Raw genomic sequence first — 23,955 nt, 5'->3', positions numbered from 1 at the left:
ACTGCATGAACACCAGCTACAGAAAGTACTGGTGTCTTCACAGAGGACTCACAGAGGAGGATGCTTTTTTTTTCTCTGCTGGGATGATTTTCACTTTTCCTGAGCAACAAGAGGCCACCCAGCATATACACAGATGAGTACATACAGAGGCTACCAAAACATATGGTACAGCCACCAAACTGCATGAACAATTACTGCACATGGTGGCTTCTCCCCTGCCAAAAATGGAATGGAATATAGGAGAAGAGTGTGGTGAATACAGTATGGTATTTAAGGAGACATACATATCATGCCTTAAGAATTGTATGAGAGATTGCATTAATTTTAACTTCGAAACATAATGGGAAAACACCCCCCTCTTATTTAAAATGCATTTTTAATGCCCAGAGAACATTCTGTTCTGCAACAGCACACTTATTTCTTTAGTCCTGAGGCAAAATGCTCAATCAGTAAAGTCTGTCTTCCCTTTATTTTTGTTGATGGTAATGACCATTGCCACTATTCTTATACATCTCAAGTGTTCGTAATTTCAGCATTTGTTCGAAGTTTCAAGTCCCAATAGCACTGAGTCAATTATTTTGCAGGATAATGACTTGTAAACACTTAGAGTGATCGAATCAAGGAGAGGACACAGGAAGCAATTTGCTGTACTTTCTGTGGAAGTGACTATGAAATACAAAGAAATGACCATGAAATACAGAACTTGTGTTGCAGTATCCTATCCTTGGATATGGATTTAACTGAGAACATGTTGTTGAGGGAAGAAGATACTTAGGATTTGAAAGAAAGTGCAGCAGTTTTCTCAGATGATGTATTTGAGTGAGTTTTCACAGACTGGTTCCTGTGCTTAACTACTGATTTTGCTTCTTTAGCTAATCACTGTTATACCTTTAAGGACATTCTTGGGAAATGTATTTTTTTGCCACTCTCTCCCTTACTGCAGCTCAACTGTTGCTGTAACTTACACTGCAAGCACCATTTTATGAATTAACCAGAGGCTGGAGAGGTGTCTGCTTACATTTGCACAGAATGGAATTAAGGATAGCAATGTGGCTTTTTAATAACAATAGGGGTCTGAGATGCTGCAGAGTGATTTTGATCCATACATGGTCCTTCCACTTCAAATCTCAGAGCTGTACACAAGATTTCTCCTACTCTTACATGGCCAAGGAAGTAGATTGAGTAAAAAATGCCCTCCCCACTGCAGCTCAAGTGTTTTTCTATATCACCTCTATTGCATCTGTCACTCCTAGCATAGCTGAAGAAAGCAGCCTTTACTAGATGGCACTAAAGGAAAACAACCCCATCAAACAAACAAACAAGAACAAACAACAAAAACTCAAACAAACAAAAAAGGCAAATAAAACAAAACAAAAAAACAAAATCAAGACCAAAACAAAACAAAAAAATAAAATAAAACCCAAAAATTAAAAAAACCCAACCAAACAAAAAAAACCCACAAACCCAAACTACCAAAACCATTACTAAAATTCACTTTCAAGCATAAGAGAGTTTTGAGGTTGGTTTTTTTTTAAATGTTTCTAAGATGCTATTTCCTCTACATGCACACACTCTTTTTGGTTTGGATTTAGTAGATATACTGTGGTCCAAAAAAAAAGCTGCATCCCCTTTGATTTTCTGCTTTATGTCCTTGCTGGACTGTAAGCTGAGGAGTATCTTGTAACAACTTTAAAAGCTGTGACTCACTGAACCCTGGATAGAGGGTTGGTCTTTGATCTCAGCCTTACCAAGGTTATGTCAGGTGAACAGCTGCCTCTTCCCCAGGCACGTGGGACCCAGCAAGAAGCTTGCTCAGCATCACACCCAACTGCAGGCCTCCAAACTCACCTTTTAATGAGCTAGGCAGCATCCTACTTGCTATGCTGGTGGTATATACCCAGGTTTTCTGCCTAAACAACCCTTGCTCTCACTTTCCTCAGAGGACAGTCTAGACCTGCAGAATCCTCCTCAGGCAATTCAGTTGACAGCTCTGCTGAAATAGAGGATGGGGCTGGAGGGGGCTTTGAGAAACCTGGACCACTGAAAGGTGTCCCAGCCCATGGCAGGGGGCTTGGAACTAGATTGTCTTTAAGGTCCCTTCTAACCCAAACCATTCTATGATTCTGTGAATATTCCTTCTGGCCCAGAGGCTCTTGGCACAGCTCCACATATTCTCAGCTGAATTTTTCTCCAGATGCTCTCTCCTGACTGGCTCCTCCAGCAGCCTTCTGGGAGCACTCTCCCTAAGGAAACTTGTGCCCCTCTGCCTCATGGAACAAGACACAAGACCATTGCAATACAGTAAAAATAAAAATACAATAATAATGTCAAAATTCAACAGCCTTCTGGGACAGTGCTGCCACATTCAAACTTGTATCTGTTGAGATGCTGTGCTTTTTCAGGAAGATGTAGGATCTACCTCTTGTCAGTGAGAGAGATAATTGATCTACTAATTGTGGCTGGTGGGTATGCACTTGTGAATAATACACTGTTACACAGCTGAACACCAAGAGACATTGTGGAAGTAACATATCCATCAAAAAGCAGACCCTGATGCACATTTAGTTTAATACGAGTAGATTGCTGTAAAAGATGGCTTTTGCTGTCTCTCAAGATCCCTGGAGTTCTTGCACTCTTGGCTTTGTGAAGCTCACATCACACATAGAGCTCAGAGAGGGTTGTACAAAATTAATCTATATTGAAGAGGTCTTCCCTTGACCAATACTGTGGAAAGAGTTAAAAACCATATATTTAAAGTAGGATAATAACCTTTACCTCTGGCACTAGAGGAAATACATGTCTAACATGTTACATTGTGCACAGATAGGCTTCTAATGATTGGACCCCAACACAAATCTACTCATCAAACTTGTTAAGGAAAGCACTCCTTTGATTTAAATTTCTCAGTACAGTGCTCATGTGGAAATCTTAATGAAATCCAACCTGGAGTGCTGCATCCAGCTCTGGAGATCCAAACATACGAAGTAGGTGGACCTGTAGGAGTGAGTCCAGAGGAGGTCAGGAATAGGAGCAGAGGTCTGGAACACCTCTCCTATGAGGACTTCCTGAGAGAGTTGGGATTGTTCAGTCTGGAGAAGAGACTTTATGGAATTTTCCCAGTACCTGAAGGGGGCCTTCAAGAGAGATAGAGAGGGATGTTTTACATGTAATGATAGGACAAGGGAGAATGCCTTCAAACTCATAGAGGGCAGGTTTAGGTCAGGTATCAGGAAAAAATTCTTTACTGTGAGGGTGATGAGGCACTGGAACAAGCTGTTCTGAGATGCTGTGGATGCCCCATCCTTCTCAGTGAGCAAAGCCAGGCTGGATGGGGCTTTGAACCACCTGGTCTGGTGGAAGTTGTCCCTGTCCATGACAGGGATGTTGGAACTAAATGGTCTTTAAGGTTCCTTCCAACCTAAACCATTCTATGACTCTGTGATTCCATGTTTGTCTGATCAAACAGCCTGTAGGAAGGTCCAGATGTAGCTACCCAAGAAAGCAGCCAGATCATAGCTCCTGTCTGCAAATATTTAATCAAATCTTCACTGCACCCTGTACTTTCCCATTAGTTAAAATGCTTCATTTCATTAAGCACACAGTCGAGCCTCAGACATCACCAGCAGTATGTGTTCACCTCAAACCATGTGTCTTCAATTGGCCACTTCCAGTCTCCACATCCCCAGTGCACAATAGCGCAGGCATCTCGCACAGAGCTCTCATTTTTCTGACAAGGTCTCAGTCATTAGCCTGTTATCTGTCTGCTCACCAGTTGCCCTCCTGTCACGCTCCATTACCTCATCCATATTGCTGTAATAATTAGCCTTCCTGTTTACAGGCACGCGCAGCATCGCTACAACGTGTACACATCTCAAGAAAAATTCCAGGCGAGTAAAACCAGAACATATCCAAACCTAATGCACAAGCAAGAATACAATAATCATTTGACCTCTTGTATTGGCTAATGCACCTCTATCAGCAAAGATAACAACACTGCCTTTACTTTGATTGTGTTTCACATTCACAACGTGATCCTAAGGAAACACATTTATTGACTTGCTTATTTATAAAAATAGCTGCTTTTACATGAGTTGAATTTTCCCTTTATTTTCTTCAGTGTGTTCTAACAGCTCTATATCAGAACACAGAATCTGAAGGAGCATTCTGAAGGATCATTGTATCTGGTCCATTCCTCTTACAGGCACAGCCTCATACTATTCCTTTCACAAATTTTATCTAGCTCAGTCTTAGACATGGACTTTTGGCCCCACTACTGTTAGAAAACAGGTTCAGAACCTCACAATTCTGATGGTTGGGAATCAAATTTGCACCTTCACTCTATTTATGGCTTTTTTTAATAACCATTTTTCACATGCCTCCGTTGTCACTTCTATCAGATTTGTCCTGCTTGTTGGGAACATAACACTCTTGAGTACTGACATGCTAATGCTCCATCGTGTTTTTATTTTATTTGGCTAAAGAAACAATGTCTTTTATGTCCTCTAGGTTGGCATCAGGCTCCTTGTTCCACTCTTCACTCCTTCTGTGACAGTCCCAGGATGACTTAGTCTTTCCAGAGGAAAGAATGCAAATTTATATGTTTATCCTGATAATATTTTAAAGTGTCTTGTCACATGATCCTAGCTCCTTTGCTGTCTTTGTTGAAAAGCTACCCCTGAAACTGAACTACTTATCTCCGTTCCTCTTTTTTTTCCCCCATCTAACTTCACCTTTTTCAAGCCACCATACCACAACTGAGCCATCTAAATATTCCCCATTGGATCCTGGCTTTCAGAGGTCATTAGCAAAACCCTGCTGAACTTACAGAAGGGAAACAATTTTACATTCTGAATTCTTATCTGTGGCTTCAGCCTTCTCCCACTACCCAGACCATGACACACAAAGAATAATCTTCTGTAATCATGCAGAAATCTCCAGCAAGTTCAGCACATAAACATTAATTCATCCTTGCACCCATTCACCTCCCTCAGCTATGACATGTTTGAAAGAATTCTTCAAATCTGTTCACCTTCAGTTGGTGAAAAATACCTGCAGTATAAAACAGATGAAAGCTTCAGTCAAAAAACACTGGTGGGTGTTTGAGCTTGTGCTTCTGCTCCACAGGAAAACACAATTAAAGCTGATCCATTTGCTTCTGGATTACAGCTCCATGAGAATCCCCTTGGAAGTTTCATTGCAGAAACAGTGCCCCAGAAAATATAAACCAGAATTTTCTTCCTTTGGCAAATTTCATTTAATGTAGATTCTCTACTCTCTGTGTCTTAAGAAATTCCTTCAGTTTTCACATGCCCTTAATGATACTTGAATAAAACCAGTAATTTGGCTTTCAAGCAAACAGTCTGTGTGGGCTGTAAGACTGCAGCAAATTGGCCTTTCTAAAAGCCCCAACACACACAGTGGGTTTTATCACCAATTAAATAGAGTACTTGAGCCATAACTGGACATTTAGCTTGGAAAAAATAGTACCTTTGCCAGCGCTGTGAGAAAAAGTAAATGGGAGACCTCTGTAGAGCTTTCAGATTTGTACAGCAGTTTCCTATACTACTTACTAGAAATTGTGACAGACAGGGAAAGATTACAGGTCCATCTGTGTTAGCCTTTTAGTTCAGATCAAGTGTGCCCTTTTGAAGTGAACCTCCCAATTTTCCCCACTTACCACATTTTGGTTCACGTGGTTGAGCAATCCTGCAGAACACAAACTGGGTGTCTTTTTTAAAAAAAAAAACTTCTTCTAAAAAAAACTTACCTGTAAGAAGCTTTCCACAACTGCCAATAGGGCACTCCAGTCACTGACAGATGTGGACCCTACAGGATGAGACTAACCCAAAGCATATCCCCCTGAAACGTGTGTACTCTGCCTGCTGAGTCTGCAGGGTCAGCTCTTTTGCTCTGCACATCCACCACTACTATTCCACTGTTCTTACTGATGCAGGTGGACAGCCCAGGTCAACCCAGATGTCTTGCCCCTCAAGGATTACCTTCTACTGCTCAGCCTCATTGCTGCAAACTTTCAGAAATTTCAGGGCTGGAATTCAGCTATGCCTCAAAACTTTTGGGTTTTTCTTCAAGCCCATCTGTGCCTGTTAAGGCAGAAAACAGGACTGAAAGTACTGTATGTATTCACCCACTTTCTGGAAATGTGGCATTTCTGCTGGATGTAAAGAAGCAGACACTTCTGAAGTTTTAGCAATTCTCCTTGCACACCTGGAAAAAGAATACACACAAAGCAATAAACCTGAAATAACTTACATCCCTCAATCTGTTTGGCTAGAAAAAAATCATAATACACAGTGAAGTTAGAGATGCATAAGCCTGCTTATCTTCTGGCCCCAGGTGAAAAAAATATATGGCCATGCTTTGCTTAAGATCAGCCTGAAGCCTTCAAATGCTGAGGAGACTGTGTGTAAGACAGCCAAGACCCTTATGGACATCTCTGAACACCCATTTGGCTTATGCTGTGTTCCTTTTTTTTACCACAAGGCTCAGAGGGATGAATGCACATTCTGGTGGGTGTAACACCACAGCAGGGACACTTCTATCAGAGCAGCAGTTTCTGGGGGGAAGCACTGCAGCAGCTTAGAAGTATACAGCAAAAAGCAACAGCTGGGCATGAGCCACACAGCCTTATAATCCTTAAAAGACTCAGAAAGGCAGCATTATAAGGCACTTTTAATACCACCAATATGCCAAACTCAAAGCAGAAGGGCTTATTCATCTAAGCAAGGGAATACAAATATAACCACATATAAGCAGCTCACCCATCCCATCCTGTCACATACAGAGAGAAACTGGAGCTACATGCATCTATCCCCCGCCAAGAACAGTCTCCAAGGAGAGATTACCATGTGCTATCATCCTGAAATGCATTAATTTGATCAAGGGAAGTTATTAATAGTGGCCAACTTCTTTATCAAATCTCAACCTCACTTACTGCCAGTAAATTATCTACAAACATCTATAAATCCTGAACTACTGGTGGCTCTTTAAGTCTTGATAACATTAAAGCTGCAGACAGGGTCTTGAGGATATGAACAGCTCTTTTTGTCCCATTCTGACCTCCCTTGGTGACACTCCTACCTCTATCTATGGCCCAGGATCCCATTTTACCCCATGTCCTAATGTATAGCAGTGCAAATCTTCAGCTCCACACAGCCCTGAGCTGCCTGGCCATGGGACCTGCTGATCCTGTCCCCCACGTGTGGTGTGGGCTGATGACTCTGGGCTCAGCCCATCCCCATCCCCATGGAGGTGCCCCAAACTGGAACCCCCGTGGTACCCCAGTCCCAGTAAGCAGCAGCTGCATCCAGCTCTGGTCACTCAGGATCAGGGACAACATCTCCAGATGGTTCATACAGATAACTTCTGCACTCTCTTCATGCCCTCTGCAGGGCCATGAGTCCCTTTGTGCAGCATGTGACCAGCTTTCTTAAAATAGATCCATTAAGAATAAATGAACAAGTTTAGTTACAAAACATTAAAAACACAAAGGAAAACGTGAGAAGTAAAATTCAGGGCACTGGGACGAATCAAATATCATCCAGCTGAAAATAAGTATCTAAAAAAATGAAAAAATAAATCGTCTCTTTCACATCTCAGAAGCCACTGTATAATGCCAAGAGAGAGAGGAAAGCTTTCCACAAATGAAATCTGAATGTCAGTCTGAGAAACCTGTAGAAAACTGGATAGTTCTATTTCCCCTGTTCAGCCTGAGCAACCTGGGAACAATCTAACTGTCCAAGAAGCACTGCCAAACATTGAGAATTAATTCCTTTTAAATTTTCATCCTAAATTAGACACACCTAATTTAGAAAGTACTCATCAGTTCTGAAAATCTTTGTTTGCATCTGAGAGTTTAACAACAGTAAGACATAGGGGACAGAAGCAAAGTTAACATCTGCGTGGCCTAATCATTAATTCAGTGACTTCTTTTTTTTTAAATGGAGGCTTAACCTTTTTTCTATTAATTTGACATGAGGGTTGTCACATGCAATTCCAGGACTTGGTGAAACTCAGGCAGGGACACTGACTAATGTTACTAAAAAGATGGCTCAGTAAACCTGGTAAATTTGTATTTATTTGGAATAAAAGGCAGTATGTCTGCCAGAGTGCTCCACATGAGCTTTGTGACAAAATGAAGATTTCTACAAAGTCTGCAGTAGGATGAACTCCAAGAAAACATACAGCTTAGGATAAAATTATCAAGTACAGTAAGTGGTGGAACAGATGAACACATTAAAAGACTTTTTGGAAATATAAGCTCAGCTGGGAGCTGTATTTAATTCCCTTCCATAATTTATATTTAGCCAATGTTCTTCAAAATTCTGCTGCTGTAATTAGTGCATGCAATCGGGGAAAAATTATTGAAGGTAGATCTTAATGAGAAGACATTTCTAAATGTCTGAGTATCAAAGCAACAGTGAAAGAAACAAGGGGACTTTTCCCATGCTGAGTCTGCAGCCTCAGCACAGAGGTAGCCAAGTGCCCATGGACAGCTAGGAATTATTGGGAGACACCATCTTCAGTGTGTCACTTGGCTTTCTTTTCTACCACCACCTCTCTCTCCTTGTTTTTCTTAGGCTGTTCCTGTCAGTAACCCCATAGGATATACCTGTCAGCCGGTTCAGGAGGTGAGAAAATAAGCTCTCCTCTGAAGTGCCAGCCAGCAGGATTATAGTAGCCAGAAAAGCTGGCTTTAAATGGAAAGAGGAGAAACATCCCATGAAAGAGATGTCCCCAAGTTAATAATGTCTGCACCAAAAGGCATACAAGAAAGAAAGTTAGCTTAAACCAGAACTAGTATCCTAGGGAAAGAGTAACAGTCTCTGTTTTCACAATTCCATGCAATCACAGAGTTGCATAATATCCAACTTCTGGCCTGGCACAGAACAGCCCAAAAAGTCACACCATGTTTCTAAGAGTGTTGTCCAAATGCTTCTTGAACTCTTTCAGGCTTGTGACTCTTTCAGGTGTTGTGACCACTTCCTTGGGGCAGCCTGTGCCAGTGTCCAACCATCCTCTGGGTCAAAAACCTTTTCCTGTTATCCAGTCTAACCCTCCCTGACTCAGTTTCAGGCCATTCCCTTGGGTTCTGTCACTGGTCCTGTGAGTGAAGAGATCACTGCCTGCCCCTCCACTTCTCCTCCTGAGGAAGCTGCTGACTGTGATGGGGTCTCCCTTCAGTCTCCCCCCTCCAGGCTGAACAGACCCAGTTCCTCGTATAGCTTCCCCTCAAGGCCCTTCACCCTTCCCTGCAGCTTCTGCAAAACCATTCCCAGCTGGGTAAGGACCAGGCAAACCTATTTCCTTCCTTGTCCAGCCTCAAATCCAGCACACAAGGCTGCAGAGACACGCAGAGCCACCACCTACCTTCCCCCTCCTGTCCTGGGGATGAGGAGGGAACAGGTTGACACCAGTGCCCTCTTCCTTTGCCTTCCCTTTGGCAGTGAGAGAGCAGTGCTGCTGTCTTGCTCTGAGAGGCTCCCAAAGCAAGCACCAGGCAGTACTGCTGTTCCTATGGGGCCCCTCCTGAGGGCTCTGAATTTCTGAACTCCAGAAATTGTACAAACCAATACTCAGGGAGGAGTGTGTCATCCAGGTAGAGTCCTTTTCCTAGGGCATTCCATGCATTGACACTCACACCAAATTTTACAAATTATTCTGGTTTACAGAAGATGAAATCATTCACCCAAGGCAAAATGCCACCAATTCCATTCTTAAGCTTTGGGTCAGGAAGTGAAAAGAAATAGTTTTTCAGGGATTAACAATCAGATTTTCCATGTTTGATTCATTATGTTTTTAAACTGATTTTGAGGAGAGCTCTTCAAGATATGTGCCTCAGTCTTTGTCACAAGCCCCTGCAATGAACATGACAAGAGAGTGAGAGTATTTACTCTTCCTCTTCAAAGTGTTATTAACAATGAAACAAAATCTACAGAGATTGTGTGCCAAACACAACATACTCCAAGAACAGAATTGTATAAAAGTCTAAAATTTAAACATGATGTTACCTTGGGCAATTCTCATAACTAAGATATTTTATAGAAAGCCATGCTTATGTTCTCTGAATTCAAGAATAAATTACTTTAGCAGAAGTTACATGAACAAGGATATACATGGAGGTATACAACTTACTTGTTCATATCCTGCATAATCACTCATTCCCACCTCATAACCAAGTCCACAAACTTAATAAAATAAAAGAAAGAAGGACTGATAGCACAATTTTGAAGACAGCCAGCAATGTACTGCACTTAGGGTTCATTTTCATTTGAAGTGGCGGTCATTCCACAATGAAGCTATATTAAGAGAAGTATAAATTGTTATTGCTTCAGGCTTTTCTTTACTGCTGTATCAACACCAGGAACAATTCTGTCATTACTGCCACAGGAATACCAACTTCTGCCCACACACAGAGATCTCAAATCCCCACTTAAACCATATCACAAATAGTTCAGACAGGCAGAGGAAAAGTGAACTGATAAACTTGCAGGACTAGAGTCACAGGCCATGGCTTGTCTTACACTAATTAATCAGCTATTAATACAAGCATTCTGTCTTGCAAACATTCCTTCAGCATGTAGTCCTTCTTTTTCAAGGCAGAGTATATTAATGCACAGCCAGGTTCTGAGCACTGCAGTCAGGCAAGCCCTGCTCTGCATATCACCAAATGTAGGGACTACAAGGACAGCTCATCTTGAATGAGATAGAAAACCATCATAAAGTTCCTCTTCCTACTTCATGCTCTAGTAAATGCACCTGACTAAAACATAGATAGCCAGTTTGTTATTTTTCAGCTAAAAGACCATTTTTAAGCTAATAAGGAAGACTTAAAGACAAATCTTTATGCTTTCAGCACCAAGAGAAGAAAAGTCAATATATACAAATGCAGGGTTTAAATCTGTCATATTAATTCAAACCTTTAAATATTAATCTACCTCAGTGTTTTAGTAATACAATTGTCTTCTTTATCCCCAAATTGCTATTTATGAGTCAGTATGTTACCAAGGGATACCATCCTAAGGAATCTGTTTCAAGGAGGTGAATGTGTTGCTGGATCCTAATCTTGATTACCAGGGATGTGTTTCTGTGAGACTGCATTCATGCACGGCAGGAATTTTGGACTGGTTTGCACTCCTTGGACAGTTTCATCTGCTTGCCTGAAGGTGGGATAATCCCTGCAGCAGATTAAAAGCATCAAAGATTGATGCAAAGATGTTAAAAGGGCAAAGAAAACTTCATGCAGGTATGATCTACTTACATCACCCATCAGAGACCCAGGAAAAAGGGGCAGATGGCTGACCCCACATCTGCAATAAGGAGGAACTTGACCCTTGAGGGTGGCCTTGTAGAGTGAAACACTTGATGCTGAGGACCTGATTTCCCAAATCTACTGTTCTTGGTTTTACTTCCAGACTATTTCTATTCCGGCCTCCTGGCCAGCATGCCCATTTGTGGCTGAAGTTCTGCACTCCAGCACATATTCAACCTTCATTTCCTCTTGAATCAACACAGCTCATGAGCTCTAAGGTCACCCCATGGTACAAAATTAGGTGCAGGAAATGTGAGAAACCAGGAGGTTCACTTAAAACTTCATTCTGATCCAAACAAAAACATTAACCTAAGTGGACCCTTAGTGCTTAATTGATGCTAGCAAAACACAGCTTTGGTCCATGATACAGTGTGCCAGGGAGAAAGGGTGCAGGTGACAGAGGCTGGAATAGAAGAACCCACTTGGAAATCTGGCCAACTTGAAAATATTTCTGCCAAGAACTAAAGAACTAATCAAACAGGTCATAATGGCATCATATATCTTTTCTTCTACTGAGCTGTCCAACTTTTTTTTCATGTCATTTATTACATTGACTACTGGTTGTGCTTTTTATAGAAAAATCACACCTGATATCGAGCATTTGAAGACTGTTGGGATACAGCTGGGGGGGAAATAAGATTAGTTTCAATAATCACACTGCAGGAAAAGAGCATCTAATTCTCCACTAGAAAGAAGAGCTTTTAAATTAAAAGATGACATTGGAACCAGAACAAAAGGACACAACATGGCAACGAGTAAACAGTCTGGAAAAAACAAGAGATTTATAATCATTGGAGAACGGGAAATGTGGAACTAGTTTCCAGCAGAATCCAGAACACATTTTTCAGGTGAAATTCAATAATTTGCTAGAGGAAACTTCCAGACATGATCATCTACAATGCTGGACTACCATCATAAAGTCCCTCCTAGTTCCATAAGGACTGCATCAAAGCACAAAATCAGTAAAGGACATGAGGGACAACTCACCCCCATGCAAAAGGAAGTGATCTTTCTGCTCTCAAAGTGGAAGAGCGGTAGGTTTGCATCTTGTCTGGATGAGTGCTGTGGACACTCAAAGCACAGCATTAGATAGAACTCTTCACATCTCAGAAGTCATTGCCTGCCCCCTTCTTTGGCATGTAGCTAGATGTTCATGGGCTTAGCTCCAGTTTTGGATATAGATCTCTTGGTACAGAGTTTATTGCTCCAGCCTGCCAAGAAGCAGGGTACTGTCTTTGGGAATAACACTGCTATCTTGGGAACATGCAAATGCCTTTCCTTGTAAACTGTAAACTGCCACTTATCTGTTAATATTTAGACCAGACTCCCAGCAACGTCAGTACCTACCAGATCAATGGTCTGCACTATCTCACAAGGCTTTCAAGCAATACTGCCTGAAGATTAACTGGGCTCCAAGGTCCTACTTGCTTTCAAATGCCCACAATCTCAGATTTTATCCATACAGAAAACTGCCAACTACTGCTTATGGATATATAAAACTTCCCAGCCCTTCACTAATGATTTGTTGCAGTGTTCCTATGGAAATGGAAAAAGATCTGTCCTTGTGCTTGGAATTAGAGATGCACTGGACTGTTGTTATGGAAATGTTTTGCATTTTTTGCAAATGCCAATTATATGAAAACAGAAATCGGGCTGAAAAATATAGAGGTATTTTCTGCGCTGTAATATTTCAAAGGGACATATTGACAGTGCCTCTGAGATAATGGACAAAAGAAGAAAAAGCAAATCAGGAATAGCTAATTGCTGGGTTTGGTCTGAAGTAAATGTCAGAAAGGAATCAAAACACAAAAGGCAGCAGCTAAATCATCATATGCTTCTACTCTTGCTGTCTTCCTTTTCAAAACATCACTCTTTATTAACTTGGTTTAATTCAGTTGTTGCAAACACACACACTCTGGCAGACAGAACCGTGATTTCTGTGCTTTGGTCAAGACAGAAAATTGTAAACAATATGCTAATATTACTGATATTTTGTTTCATACAAAATCAATTAGTTCCACTAATGACAGGAGGGGCTCACACCGTTTTCCAGGAGCACACTAGTGCAGGCTGCGAAGGATGCAATTTTGACACATCGTATATTGCAATGCTTTTATTTAAAAAGAGCCATTGTTCTCCTGCTTTCATTTTTATCTTTGCCTATAGATAAAACTATTCACTGACTTCTGCACAAATTCTTTCAGCTAGTCTGAAAGCACACATCTTTTAAAACTAAAAGGGAATTTGATGCAAATTTTCACCAAACTCCATACAGGTACATGCAGTGCTAATACACCAATATCACAGCCCTTGCCACTGCTTTGTAAGCACATCTTGCACCCATGGCAACCTCGTGACTAAGTAATTAACTGCAGTAATAAAATATTACAGTCACTATTTTAGGGAAAAAGATTTTTTTAGATAAAAATGTGGCAGGCAGCTTCAGAGTCACCTAAAATTAAGTCAGTAATGAAAGAAATCACCACCACTACGATTTTGATCTCATTAATTGCCATTACCAACTTGATCTTTGTAATGATTTCTATTATTATTCAACTGCATATTGATGTTTGTCTCAGTTTTGGATTTCAGTACTTTCTTTTTCAGTATTCCCTTCTTCCAAAAGAATTAGAATCAATTCAAAGCACACATTTCCTGTGTTGGTTCATGCTTTAATATTCTACCAGTGCAGTTTGCTTTTAACCACCTTTTCTCCCCTCCTCCATCACTGCTTTTCATTTATCATTATAAAAAAACATGCTTTTGAGAATCCATAGCATTTAATGGCATCATTATCAGCACAGCTTTCTTCTAGCATTAAAATTCATATTCACACTGGTAAATATGCAAGGGAGTGTGCCAGGGTAAGAAAAGGATGTGTGCATATCTGTGTGTGTGTGAGTGTAAAATGAGCCATGGGTATGGGTGAGCACAGGCAATCTTCTCACAGTCCCTCCTTGTGGGGACCTCCACACCCTCCTGGCCTCTTTGCCTATTTCACTGACTATTTTTGCCACATGAAGGTGACTCTTTGCAAGTACCTACATGCACCAGGAGTTCTCAAAACAGCTTCCAAGGGAGGTGATGTTGGACCAGCAAAGAGTATCTGTGATCAGGCAGAACCCTGTTTCTCCTGGGGCCGAGTCCATGCCCCATGTGTGGCACCACGTTACCAAGAGCTACCTTCTGGTCACTGAAAGGGGATTCCTCAAACCTGAGGTCCACTTGACCTCAGACAGCAGCACAAAAGTACCATGACTCCCTGCAGCACTCACAGAAGAAAATCTCATGTTTTATGATACACACACCCCTTCCTCCTCCCCCACATTTTGCACTTGCATCGTTTCAGACCATAACTCTAATATACTATTATTCTTCTGAGGAGCTGGAAAACATTATTATTTTTCCAGTTTGGTTACTCAGTGTTGGATGCCACAAGCCCACCAAAATGTTAAAGGCATCAGTACTACCTACAGATGGTTTTAAAGGCAAATCAGTCTTGTGATGCTTAAGTAATGAAGTCTCATTTTCAGTAGTGACTTCGTAGCAGATTTGTAAAGGCCCTCCAGTGCTTTAGCCCTCACACATGTTCCTACCAGACATCTTTGAAATAAGGAGGCACAATAGTCTCATTAAAAATAATTGGAGTTGAGCATATAGCTACTTTAGAAAAATCTTCCAAGTACCTACCTGTATCTTTAAGCATCTAAATACCTTTAAAATCTGGGCTGAAGGGAATACAAGTCATTAGCATTTCCTGCCAAGCACCACTTTTATTTTTAATTAAAGTGATGCTATTTCTGTTGATCCCGTTGGTCCTTTCAGTGACCAAATGCCAGAAACAGCAAATTCTAAATTAGTGCTGTGAAGGTGCAATGGAGCAGCACCAAAAACTTGCTTAATGAAACCTTGCCCCCTCCCAGTGCCCTTGGGACATGCAGCAATCAGCGAAGAAGGCAGAGAGGTCAAACTTTTCCTCCTGTCTAATTACCCTGCCTGCCATAGCCTTGCAGTATTCTAGGGTGTAATTTAAACCCTAAGACATGGTTCAGAGTTTCATGATCTGCTGGTGGTCTACTTGGACTGTCTGTAGTGGGACAGATTGCCTGGACTCCGCTGCTATATGGGACCCATGAATCTAATTATCAGCACTGATACGTGCCTTCAGGTTTTTGGGTCTAATCACAGATGACTTGAGAAAGGAAGTTTACTTCTAACTCACCTAATTTACAATTACATCAACATATACAGCCTTGACAAAGGAAAAAGAAAATATATTTCAGAGGGTATTAATGGCAATTATTTCTAATGAACAGCAAACACCATGCTGCCAGAAAGTTTCAGTGGGGTTGCTTGTAACACCTCACTGTTGGAAACACACCTTGTCCCCAAGACTATAGCAATTTCTAGAGGCCCACTTAGCTAGGTTGGCCCAGAAGTAGGCAAATAGCGCACTGTGCTTGTATTGCCTTATTTTAAAAGACCCTGATGACCTATTCATCAAGAGAAAGAAATGCTAATAGGCAGTTTGATACTAATAGGTGAATCACATTGATTAGAAAGGGAAGTTTTAATCTTTCTTTAAGAAGGAGCTGAGAACTCAGTTGGCAGTTTTGCTTCCCAAGGTAGCTACTGTCCTGGAGCGCAATGCACAGCCTCTCACAGTGCCTCCAGCTATGCCATAATGACCTATAGGCACTGTAAATTTTTAGGGATCTGGTCTTGGAAGAACATCAGGTTAGCTTCTCTCACTATTGCCAAAGAGCCATCCCTCTCCTCCCAGCTCCAACATCAAAGAACACTACCACGTTTTATAACTGAAGAGTTCAGCACCAAACACTTCCATGTGGTTCAAAACTCAATGAATGCAAGTACAGGTGACATAAATGGCCACACTATTTTTTTCTTCAGAACAGTAACCACCAACACACTGCTGTGATGGTTTGGTGCATATCCAAACCATCTGCAAATCCAGATTAAAGCTGCACAATTGTTGATCATCTAATCAGTAAGGAATCAGTCCACTGAGTCCTGCCTAAAAGCATTCAGTGTCTCCAATATTTGCACAGCTCTAAAACCTTAACAAAAAGCTTTGAGACTGAACTCTTAAAATTCACCCCAGCCTTTTGAAATGGATTTGATAATAAGTAGGCTCAGATTTGTTCTCTCAACTTCCCAATCAACTTAATCTTGCAGTGAGTCATATTTTAAACTAACCTGGATAGCTGTCCTTTCATTCCAGTTTTTTTTTACTTTTGCTGTAATATCCTTCCTTTGTTAGGTAATGAATTTTGCAGGTTCAGCTTGCTGTAATCAGTAAAGCATATGCCACAGTATAAGCTGCAACACAAAACAAAGAAGGAATTCAATGTATTCAGGTGAAAAAAATATATAAAATTAAGATATGTTTCCTTTCAGAGACTTAGCAGCTTACTCGACTGCTTCTGCATTTACCTTGGTTTTTAAAAACAATCCACCCAAGACATTTCCAGTGCACATAGCTCACAGCCTTCAGAGAGTTCAAATTCACACCTCAGGGAGGGATATATAAACTAAACTATCTCCCATTTACAAGTGGCAGAGCAGCATTTAGACAGATTTAGTATTCTTGTGCTGCACACTTGGGAACTGAGAACGCTATGCAGCTACTCCTTACTCACCTGCACTTCTGCTCATACAGCTTTCCTGCTGACCTGTACATAAAAACTCCAAGTATTTTCTTTTACCCCACTGGTCTCCTGACTTGACCCTTCCATGGCTAACACTCCTGCTTGATCAGTGCCAGGTATGTCTGCAGTGTTCCTGCCAAAAGTAAATTATCCCCAAAGCAACTTTTTCTCCAGTAGTTTAGATTGAAATTTGTGGCCTCATCAAGGGGAGATCTGCTGATTTGACTCAACTACTTTTTGTGTCTTCACAGTCAAGGCATTCATGTATCAAGATGGAATTACCTCAAGAGACCTGTAAAACAGACTATTCGATTTACTATTTTTGTGTTTTATGCTTCGTTGTCAGCCTCAAACAATCAATCCCCTTTCTTACAGGCATCCCAGTAAGGAAATCCAATTCTTACACTGTATTGAAGTAGTACTTTAATATATCAATATTGCCTGGAATTGTTTTTATTGTACAATAACAAATCTTCTGGAAAAACTAAAATCTTGCCCACCAAATTTATCATCTCTAGTAGTTTGTATTTGAAACTACAAGCAGTGTTGAAGTGTATCAATGTCAAAATATAGTGATAAAAATTAAATACTATTATCTCCACTTAGACAAGAAGAGGGCAAGGCTAAAGAGCTCTGATGTGCAGGGACTTTTGTGATGCTGCTGAGTTCATACAAATTGTTATATTGATTGCACTGACGAATGTAGTGGTGCAAGTTCAGGGGAAACCTGAAGTGAAAATCTTAAACCCTCTTTTGTTCTATCACTCTGAGGTAGGGTTTATTTTTTGAGTAATGCAGTAAACAAAATAGTTTCCGTTATTCTTCTTTTGCCTTCAGCTAAGACAGATCTAGCCTAACAAGGCTTCATTTGGGGACTGAAGGGACTGAACATCTCCATTTCCAGGAGATGCTGGCTACTGAGCAGAACAAACATTCATCCTGCTAATGATACCCTGATAAGAAATGCAACCTCCAGACTAAAAAACACCAGGTTTTCAGGAAAGATAAAGTTTAAAAGAAAATTTTTCTCCTCCTCTTGGATGTGTTGGATGACCTTGAAAATTTCCTTTCTCTGCCTAGCCAAAGGAGAGAGTATAGATGAAAACTCAATCTGGACACCCAGCTTTTAAATGCTAAACTGAAGAATATTAATCTGTTCCTTGGACTCACCGCAATTCGTTTCTGCCAGGATGCTAAAGAAAGGAATGGTAACTGGGCTTCTCTCAGCTGCAGTGCTGGAAAAAACAGTAGTGGAACTGTGCACTAGAAGGAAGGCCACTCAACAGCTTGGCTGTTTCCTGTGACAGAGAGGGGAAAACAAAACAAAAATATGGTGGTCTTCTAAGCTGGAGAAAGAGCTTAGAAGATGTATTTACTTAGAAGAAGTATTTTACTGTTATCAAAAGAGGAGCATGAAGTAAACAGACTGATGAAATGACAGGAATCTCATGACAACATGCAGGCAGGATTCACAAAACAATCCCATTTTAAAATTAAAAAACTAAATTTAAACATTAAATATGTGCACTTTCCTGTTAATCTTTTCTTTCACTTGCAACAAGGCAGCTATTTCACTGAAGCAAATCATCTGCCAAAGGAGACAGACTGTGGAAACCCTCTCCCAAAAGGCAGGTTTAAAATCAGAACAAAAGAGCTGATGTGTAGCTGAAGTTTCTGATTACAGGTATTCTTCCTACTTTGAAGCAGCCATGGAAATCCAAGTGCTAAGCCCAGATACAAAGGCTGTCAGGATCCCTGAACTGCTCTGACAGCACAACGCTTTCCCCCCGCCCATGCATACAGCAAGAACTGCCACCAGAGAAGAGTTCTGCCAAAAGAAAATACTGAATTGACTGCCTCACTTACCCCCTCCTGTGATTTTAATCTCATGTTTTCACAAATTAAGCAGAATCCTCGTGATTTCAGCAGGGACCAGATGAACCCCATCCATGAGAGCAGTATCTGAGTGTTAAACATCTGCCTTTCCCACGTTGGCCTGATAAAATATCAAAGAGCATACGGACCATTTATTCAAGTAAAGAGTGTTTCTTTGGTTGTAGATGTTGCAGCTGCCTCAAGACTACCTAGAAATTAACTGTTCAGAATTTGGATGACTTTAATTAGCCCTCCAGAAAGGAAATGTGTTATCTACCACCATGACCATGAATGGGAAAATTCAAGAAACAGCAATTTACACAGGGCTGCAGCTGCAGACATAAAAGAATGAGTGTATGTACAACACATGCATATTCTTACAACAAACAAACACTTGGGCTTCATATTTTAAGCCTTTAAACTTTGTGAAGACACAGAAGAAGCTGAGAGTGATGTCAAAACACCTTAGCTCAAATTGCTGCAGCTACTTAAATTGATTTCAAATGTCTCTTATGCTTGTTCTGAAACTACCTAATAATAAATTGCATACATAAAAATCACAGCTGAAAATGGGACATCTCTTTCTCCTGATGAACATGGAACCAACTCCGGGGCACTGAGATGTGTTTAAAAGCTCCTGTGAACGTTCATAAGAGCCTTGTAGCAGAAAGAGATGGGGAGAAGAAGGACAAGAGCTCCCAGGGACCACAGAACAGCTGGGCCATGGAAAAATCTGTTCCATAGTTTTGTTTCCTTTTGGAGATTCAGTATTTCTGAGCTTTTTGGCAGGTGGATGTTTTAGTGAGATTATCTTTGTGCCACAACAAAAAGGCACGGGTGGGTTGACATAACCCTACATATGCTCAGGAGCAAGAGCTCTGCCAACTGTGATTTGGATGAGATAAAAGTGGTAGTACTGATAACCTCTCATTTTTTAAATTATCTTGAATATTTTTTTTCCCCATAAAATTTGACAGAGCTCTGGAAAGTGTGAACATTTGAAAATGGTAAAATCCTGGAAAGGAGTGCAGTTGTTAGTCTCTGGTTCAGGTAATGATTTTAGGTCTCATTTTTAGACTTCAAGTTTTATCATAATTTTGAAACAGTCATTTTCCTTCTTCTGTGGCTGAGATTTTCACATAATAACATGAATTAATCTTTTAGAACTTTAAAAATAACGCTGTGAAATATTGCACCAGATACCACAGGACTAAAGATTTTTAAAAGGAGACCACCACACATTACACTGCTTGGGTTCCTGACACAGCACTGTTACTGCAACAGGAGATCCCGCTGCCCTTCAGTCCCCAGTCCCAGCTGAGTGGAGAATCTTCTTGGTAAGAATGTGCCAGACAAAATTTCCTCTTCAAAATAAATGTTTCTGCTGGATATTAGCAATCTTTTCATGACTGATCCACTGGGAGAAACTGTTTAATTAAGTTACTGTGCCGGCATCTGAATAGTTATCTAGTTCTAGAAGGATACTAAGATTGCATTATAATTAGATTCCTCAAAATTCTTTTTCACTAGGCAGCACTGAAACCAAAACCTCCTGTCAGTTCTAGATCCTAAAATTAGTTTTAAATAAGAGTTTTAGACCATCCATATTTGAGTTAGACTGTTCAACACACAAAACTGGCTGTGGTAAATTAAATTAAATTAATTATATAAATTAAATTTAAAAATTAATGAAATGTGGCATCTTTATCTTGTTCACATAGAAGCCAAGCCAAGGAAGATATTTAAAACCAGCCTGAATATAAGGCAGTTTAGGATTGATCGTTTCACTAAAAATAATTATGTTATTATTGCACTTATGCAAACTGTTTGACTTCAGCAGAGTTAAATTATTCTATGACTTGACAATGTAAATTTTCTTTCCAGTATCTCCTAATACAAAATTCTGCCTTCATATTTTCTACAAGTCTTGGTCATTCCTAATCAGGGATTGCTACCTGAATTTCTTTCCTGCTAGGATTCAAGGTCCAAAGCAATAACACTGAGCACAGGCAGTTATGCAAAACACGTAAAATCCACCTGGGAGCTGAGCGTTTGACTCCTGTTAGTTCTTTTGCTTCCTCAGACATTCAGGGCTGCATTTCCTTCGTTTCAGAGTTCAAGGCAGAAGTTAATTTAGTAAGAACTCGTGGCATTACGTTGCCTACCTGCTACAAGCTGAGGTAGTCCCAAGGTGCTCTGCCTTGCTCTGGGGCGAGCACGGGTGGCCACCCTGAGCAGCAGGGAGATTGCTGGAGGTGTAGAGAGACACTTCTGCATTGCTGCTTGTCACAGGCACCTTGTGCATGCTGCTGTGTCTCCATCACACTCCCTGGGGGATCCTACACCTGATTATTGCTCAGCCAGGTGCCAAAGTTTCTCATATCATGTTTTCAGCTGAAGGCGATTCAAGAGGAGGGAGCCTTGTTCCTGCAATGCACTTCCCTGTGAGGTTTTCACTTGCATGTCATCTGGAAAAGGATTCTGGAGGCAGAGCACAACCTCATACATGAACGATGGTTTGTAAGAACACTGAACTGTGAAGTGTAAAAATCAAATACACATGCACCCAAAAACATGCCTGCACTTCAGACTTCAAAAGGATGGACAGCACTTTGTTAATAGAGGAAGCTTCTAAGATTAAACTGCATTTATTTTAAGAATTACCAAAAGAAGGAAATGACAGATAATAAACAGTTAAATGTTTCCAACTGTCTGATTGGCCTCCAGCATCCTCTCTTTGCACAACTTTGTGCAGCCCAATATTTGCAAACACTTCCAAAAACCTGGAGACACAGTCTTTCCAGCATTGAACCTGGAAACAGTAACAAACCCTGTCGACTTCTCATTTTCCCCCTGGTTCATTCTGCTCATTTTTCTGACTACCAAAGCCTCATTTGGCATTGATGCATTTTGCATGCACAAAAAGTCTCGCTGGAGATGGAAGTGTGCTCACTTAATTGAATCTGCCTGACAGATGTGACGCAGCGAGATAATGAATATGCAGTTGACAGATGTCTATGCTATGTACATACACATATTAGGAAGCAGGGACACAGATTTCCTGTGATGGAAAACAGAGAGCTCTTATTGGAGTTGAGCTCAGAGTTGTTGCAGATCTGTTTCATTTAAGAGAATGACATAGTTGGAGCCTAGGGAGAATTTGGGGTAAGTTCAAGACCACCAGCTGAATGAATTGAGATTGCTTGACACTTGCTGCTGCTGGAAAGGGCCTTTCCTTCCCACTCGGGCTACACAGCCCTCCTATCTGCCTTGCAGAGATTCAGGCACTTACTGCACACCCCCAGGCCAGGGATCAGCATGCAGCAAAGCCAGGACAGGGGCTCCATGCTGCCAAAAGAGAACGATGCTGCATCCACAATTTTTGGCACATCATTTCCTGTTCCTGCCCATATGGTCCTGCTCCTCCCCAGCTTCAGCTCTGCCACTCCTCAGATCCTTCCAGGAACAAATCTGTCTCTTCAAAATGGCATAGCCTTGCAATGTTATGGCACAGGGAACATGCCAGTCTGTCTGCAAAGAGTGGTGATCATTTTATTGTTTATTCCATGCCAGTGAGCACTGCTGGGGTGTTCTGCAATTTACACCAGAGACAACATAAGAGCAAGGAGAGGCTGACAGGGAACATCATTACAGGTGATGGCAGCAAGGGGATTTTGACTGGCAAGTGTCAAACCCAGCATTCCAGTCCCATATGTTGTTGTGCAGAATCAAATGCTGTAGAAAACAGGCTCAGGCAAGGATTGCAGATGAAGGTAGTATTTTAAATATCACCAGCAATGTGGTAGGGTCACCACTAGATTCATACTGATTTAAAAGTTTGCATTAAAACTACCAAAGGGAGTGTGATTTATCACAGTATCTGGTAATGACTTCTCCACACAATTTTCTAACAGTGGCATTTTGATACTTGCTGTGCAAAAATTAGGTCTGCAGACTGGCAGTCCCTACATCCTTTGGATGTATGTCAGTCTAGAATTTCCTCTGGGACTCTTCACAGGATTCAGAGCCTATGCCAATTTATTATGCCAATGCCAAAGGCATGAGAAACTTGGAGCTTCTCTTGAAGTGCTGACTTTCAATGAAAATTGGAAAGCAGTATGAAATTCAAAGTTAAAAAAAAAAATCAGATCTGTATCTGCAGCAATCAAAGCTGAAGGTTATGTGAACAGAGCTGTGATGGGCTTATCTCTTTCTCATGCACTTCATGAAGTGCCAGCCATGTCTCAGTGCTCTCAAGTGCTCACAGCTTCCCTCAGCCTCATGAGGATGAGAAAGTGGTCAGCACCTTGCAGGACTGCACAGCCCCTGTTTGAGAAGACAGGAGCAAACGGGTGACAGGTTTTCCCTCATCCCAGATGGGATGCTTGTCACGTGCCTTGCCATGCAGAAAGCCATGCAGAAAGCACAGGGAATTCTGGGCCCTTTGCCATGTATTTGGAAGTCCCCCAGCAGTGAAGGCAGTGAGGTGTATGTGGTGCAGTCATGGAACAGCAAAACTGGGACTTCAGGGATTTCTCCTGAATCACATAACTAACTCTGCTGCATGCAGGAGGCAGCTGTTTGTTTCTCAGATAATTAAAAACAGTCACATAATTCCTTAAGGATATATAATTCCCCCTAAACCAAGTAAATAATAAAAGAGCAAAAGGAAATCTTGTGGGGTTTTTTTTCAAATAGGGGAATGGCAGCAGAAAGGTATTAGACTTGGACCAGGCCTTTCTGTCTTCAAAACTACACTGGTATCTCAGCCTCCTACACAATGCAAGTCTTCCTCACACCCATCTGCTTTGGAAGCCATGAATCCCAAAGAAAAGCAACACTGACCAAAGGAGAGAGCTGCTGGTAGGTAAGCAAGAGGGATAGCAGGAATGCATGGATATTACTTCTTTCCCCATCTGGAGTGCAAATGGACATGGCTATTACATGGCCCCGTGAGAGGCAGGTGAGAAAAGCAGCCTGTCCTTGATAACCTTGCTTCCACCTGGCATTTATGTCTTTTTGTCCTGGTGGGATTATGGTTGAAGAAGATCCCTCTCTGTGATATATTCCTGTGGAACACCG

This window comes from Parus major, chromosome 2 (assembly GCF_001522545.3).
Source record: "Parus major isolate Abel chromosome 2, Parus_major1.1, whole genome shotgun sequence".
Taxonomy (NCBI): domain Eukaryota; kingdom Metazoa; phylum Chordata; class Aves; order Passeriformes; family Paridae; genus Parus; species Parus major.
This window is presented reverse-complemented; position numbering follows the sequence as displayed.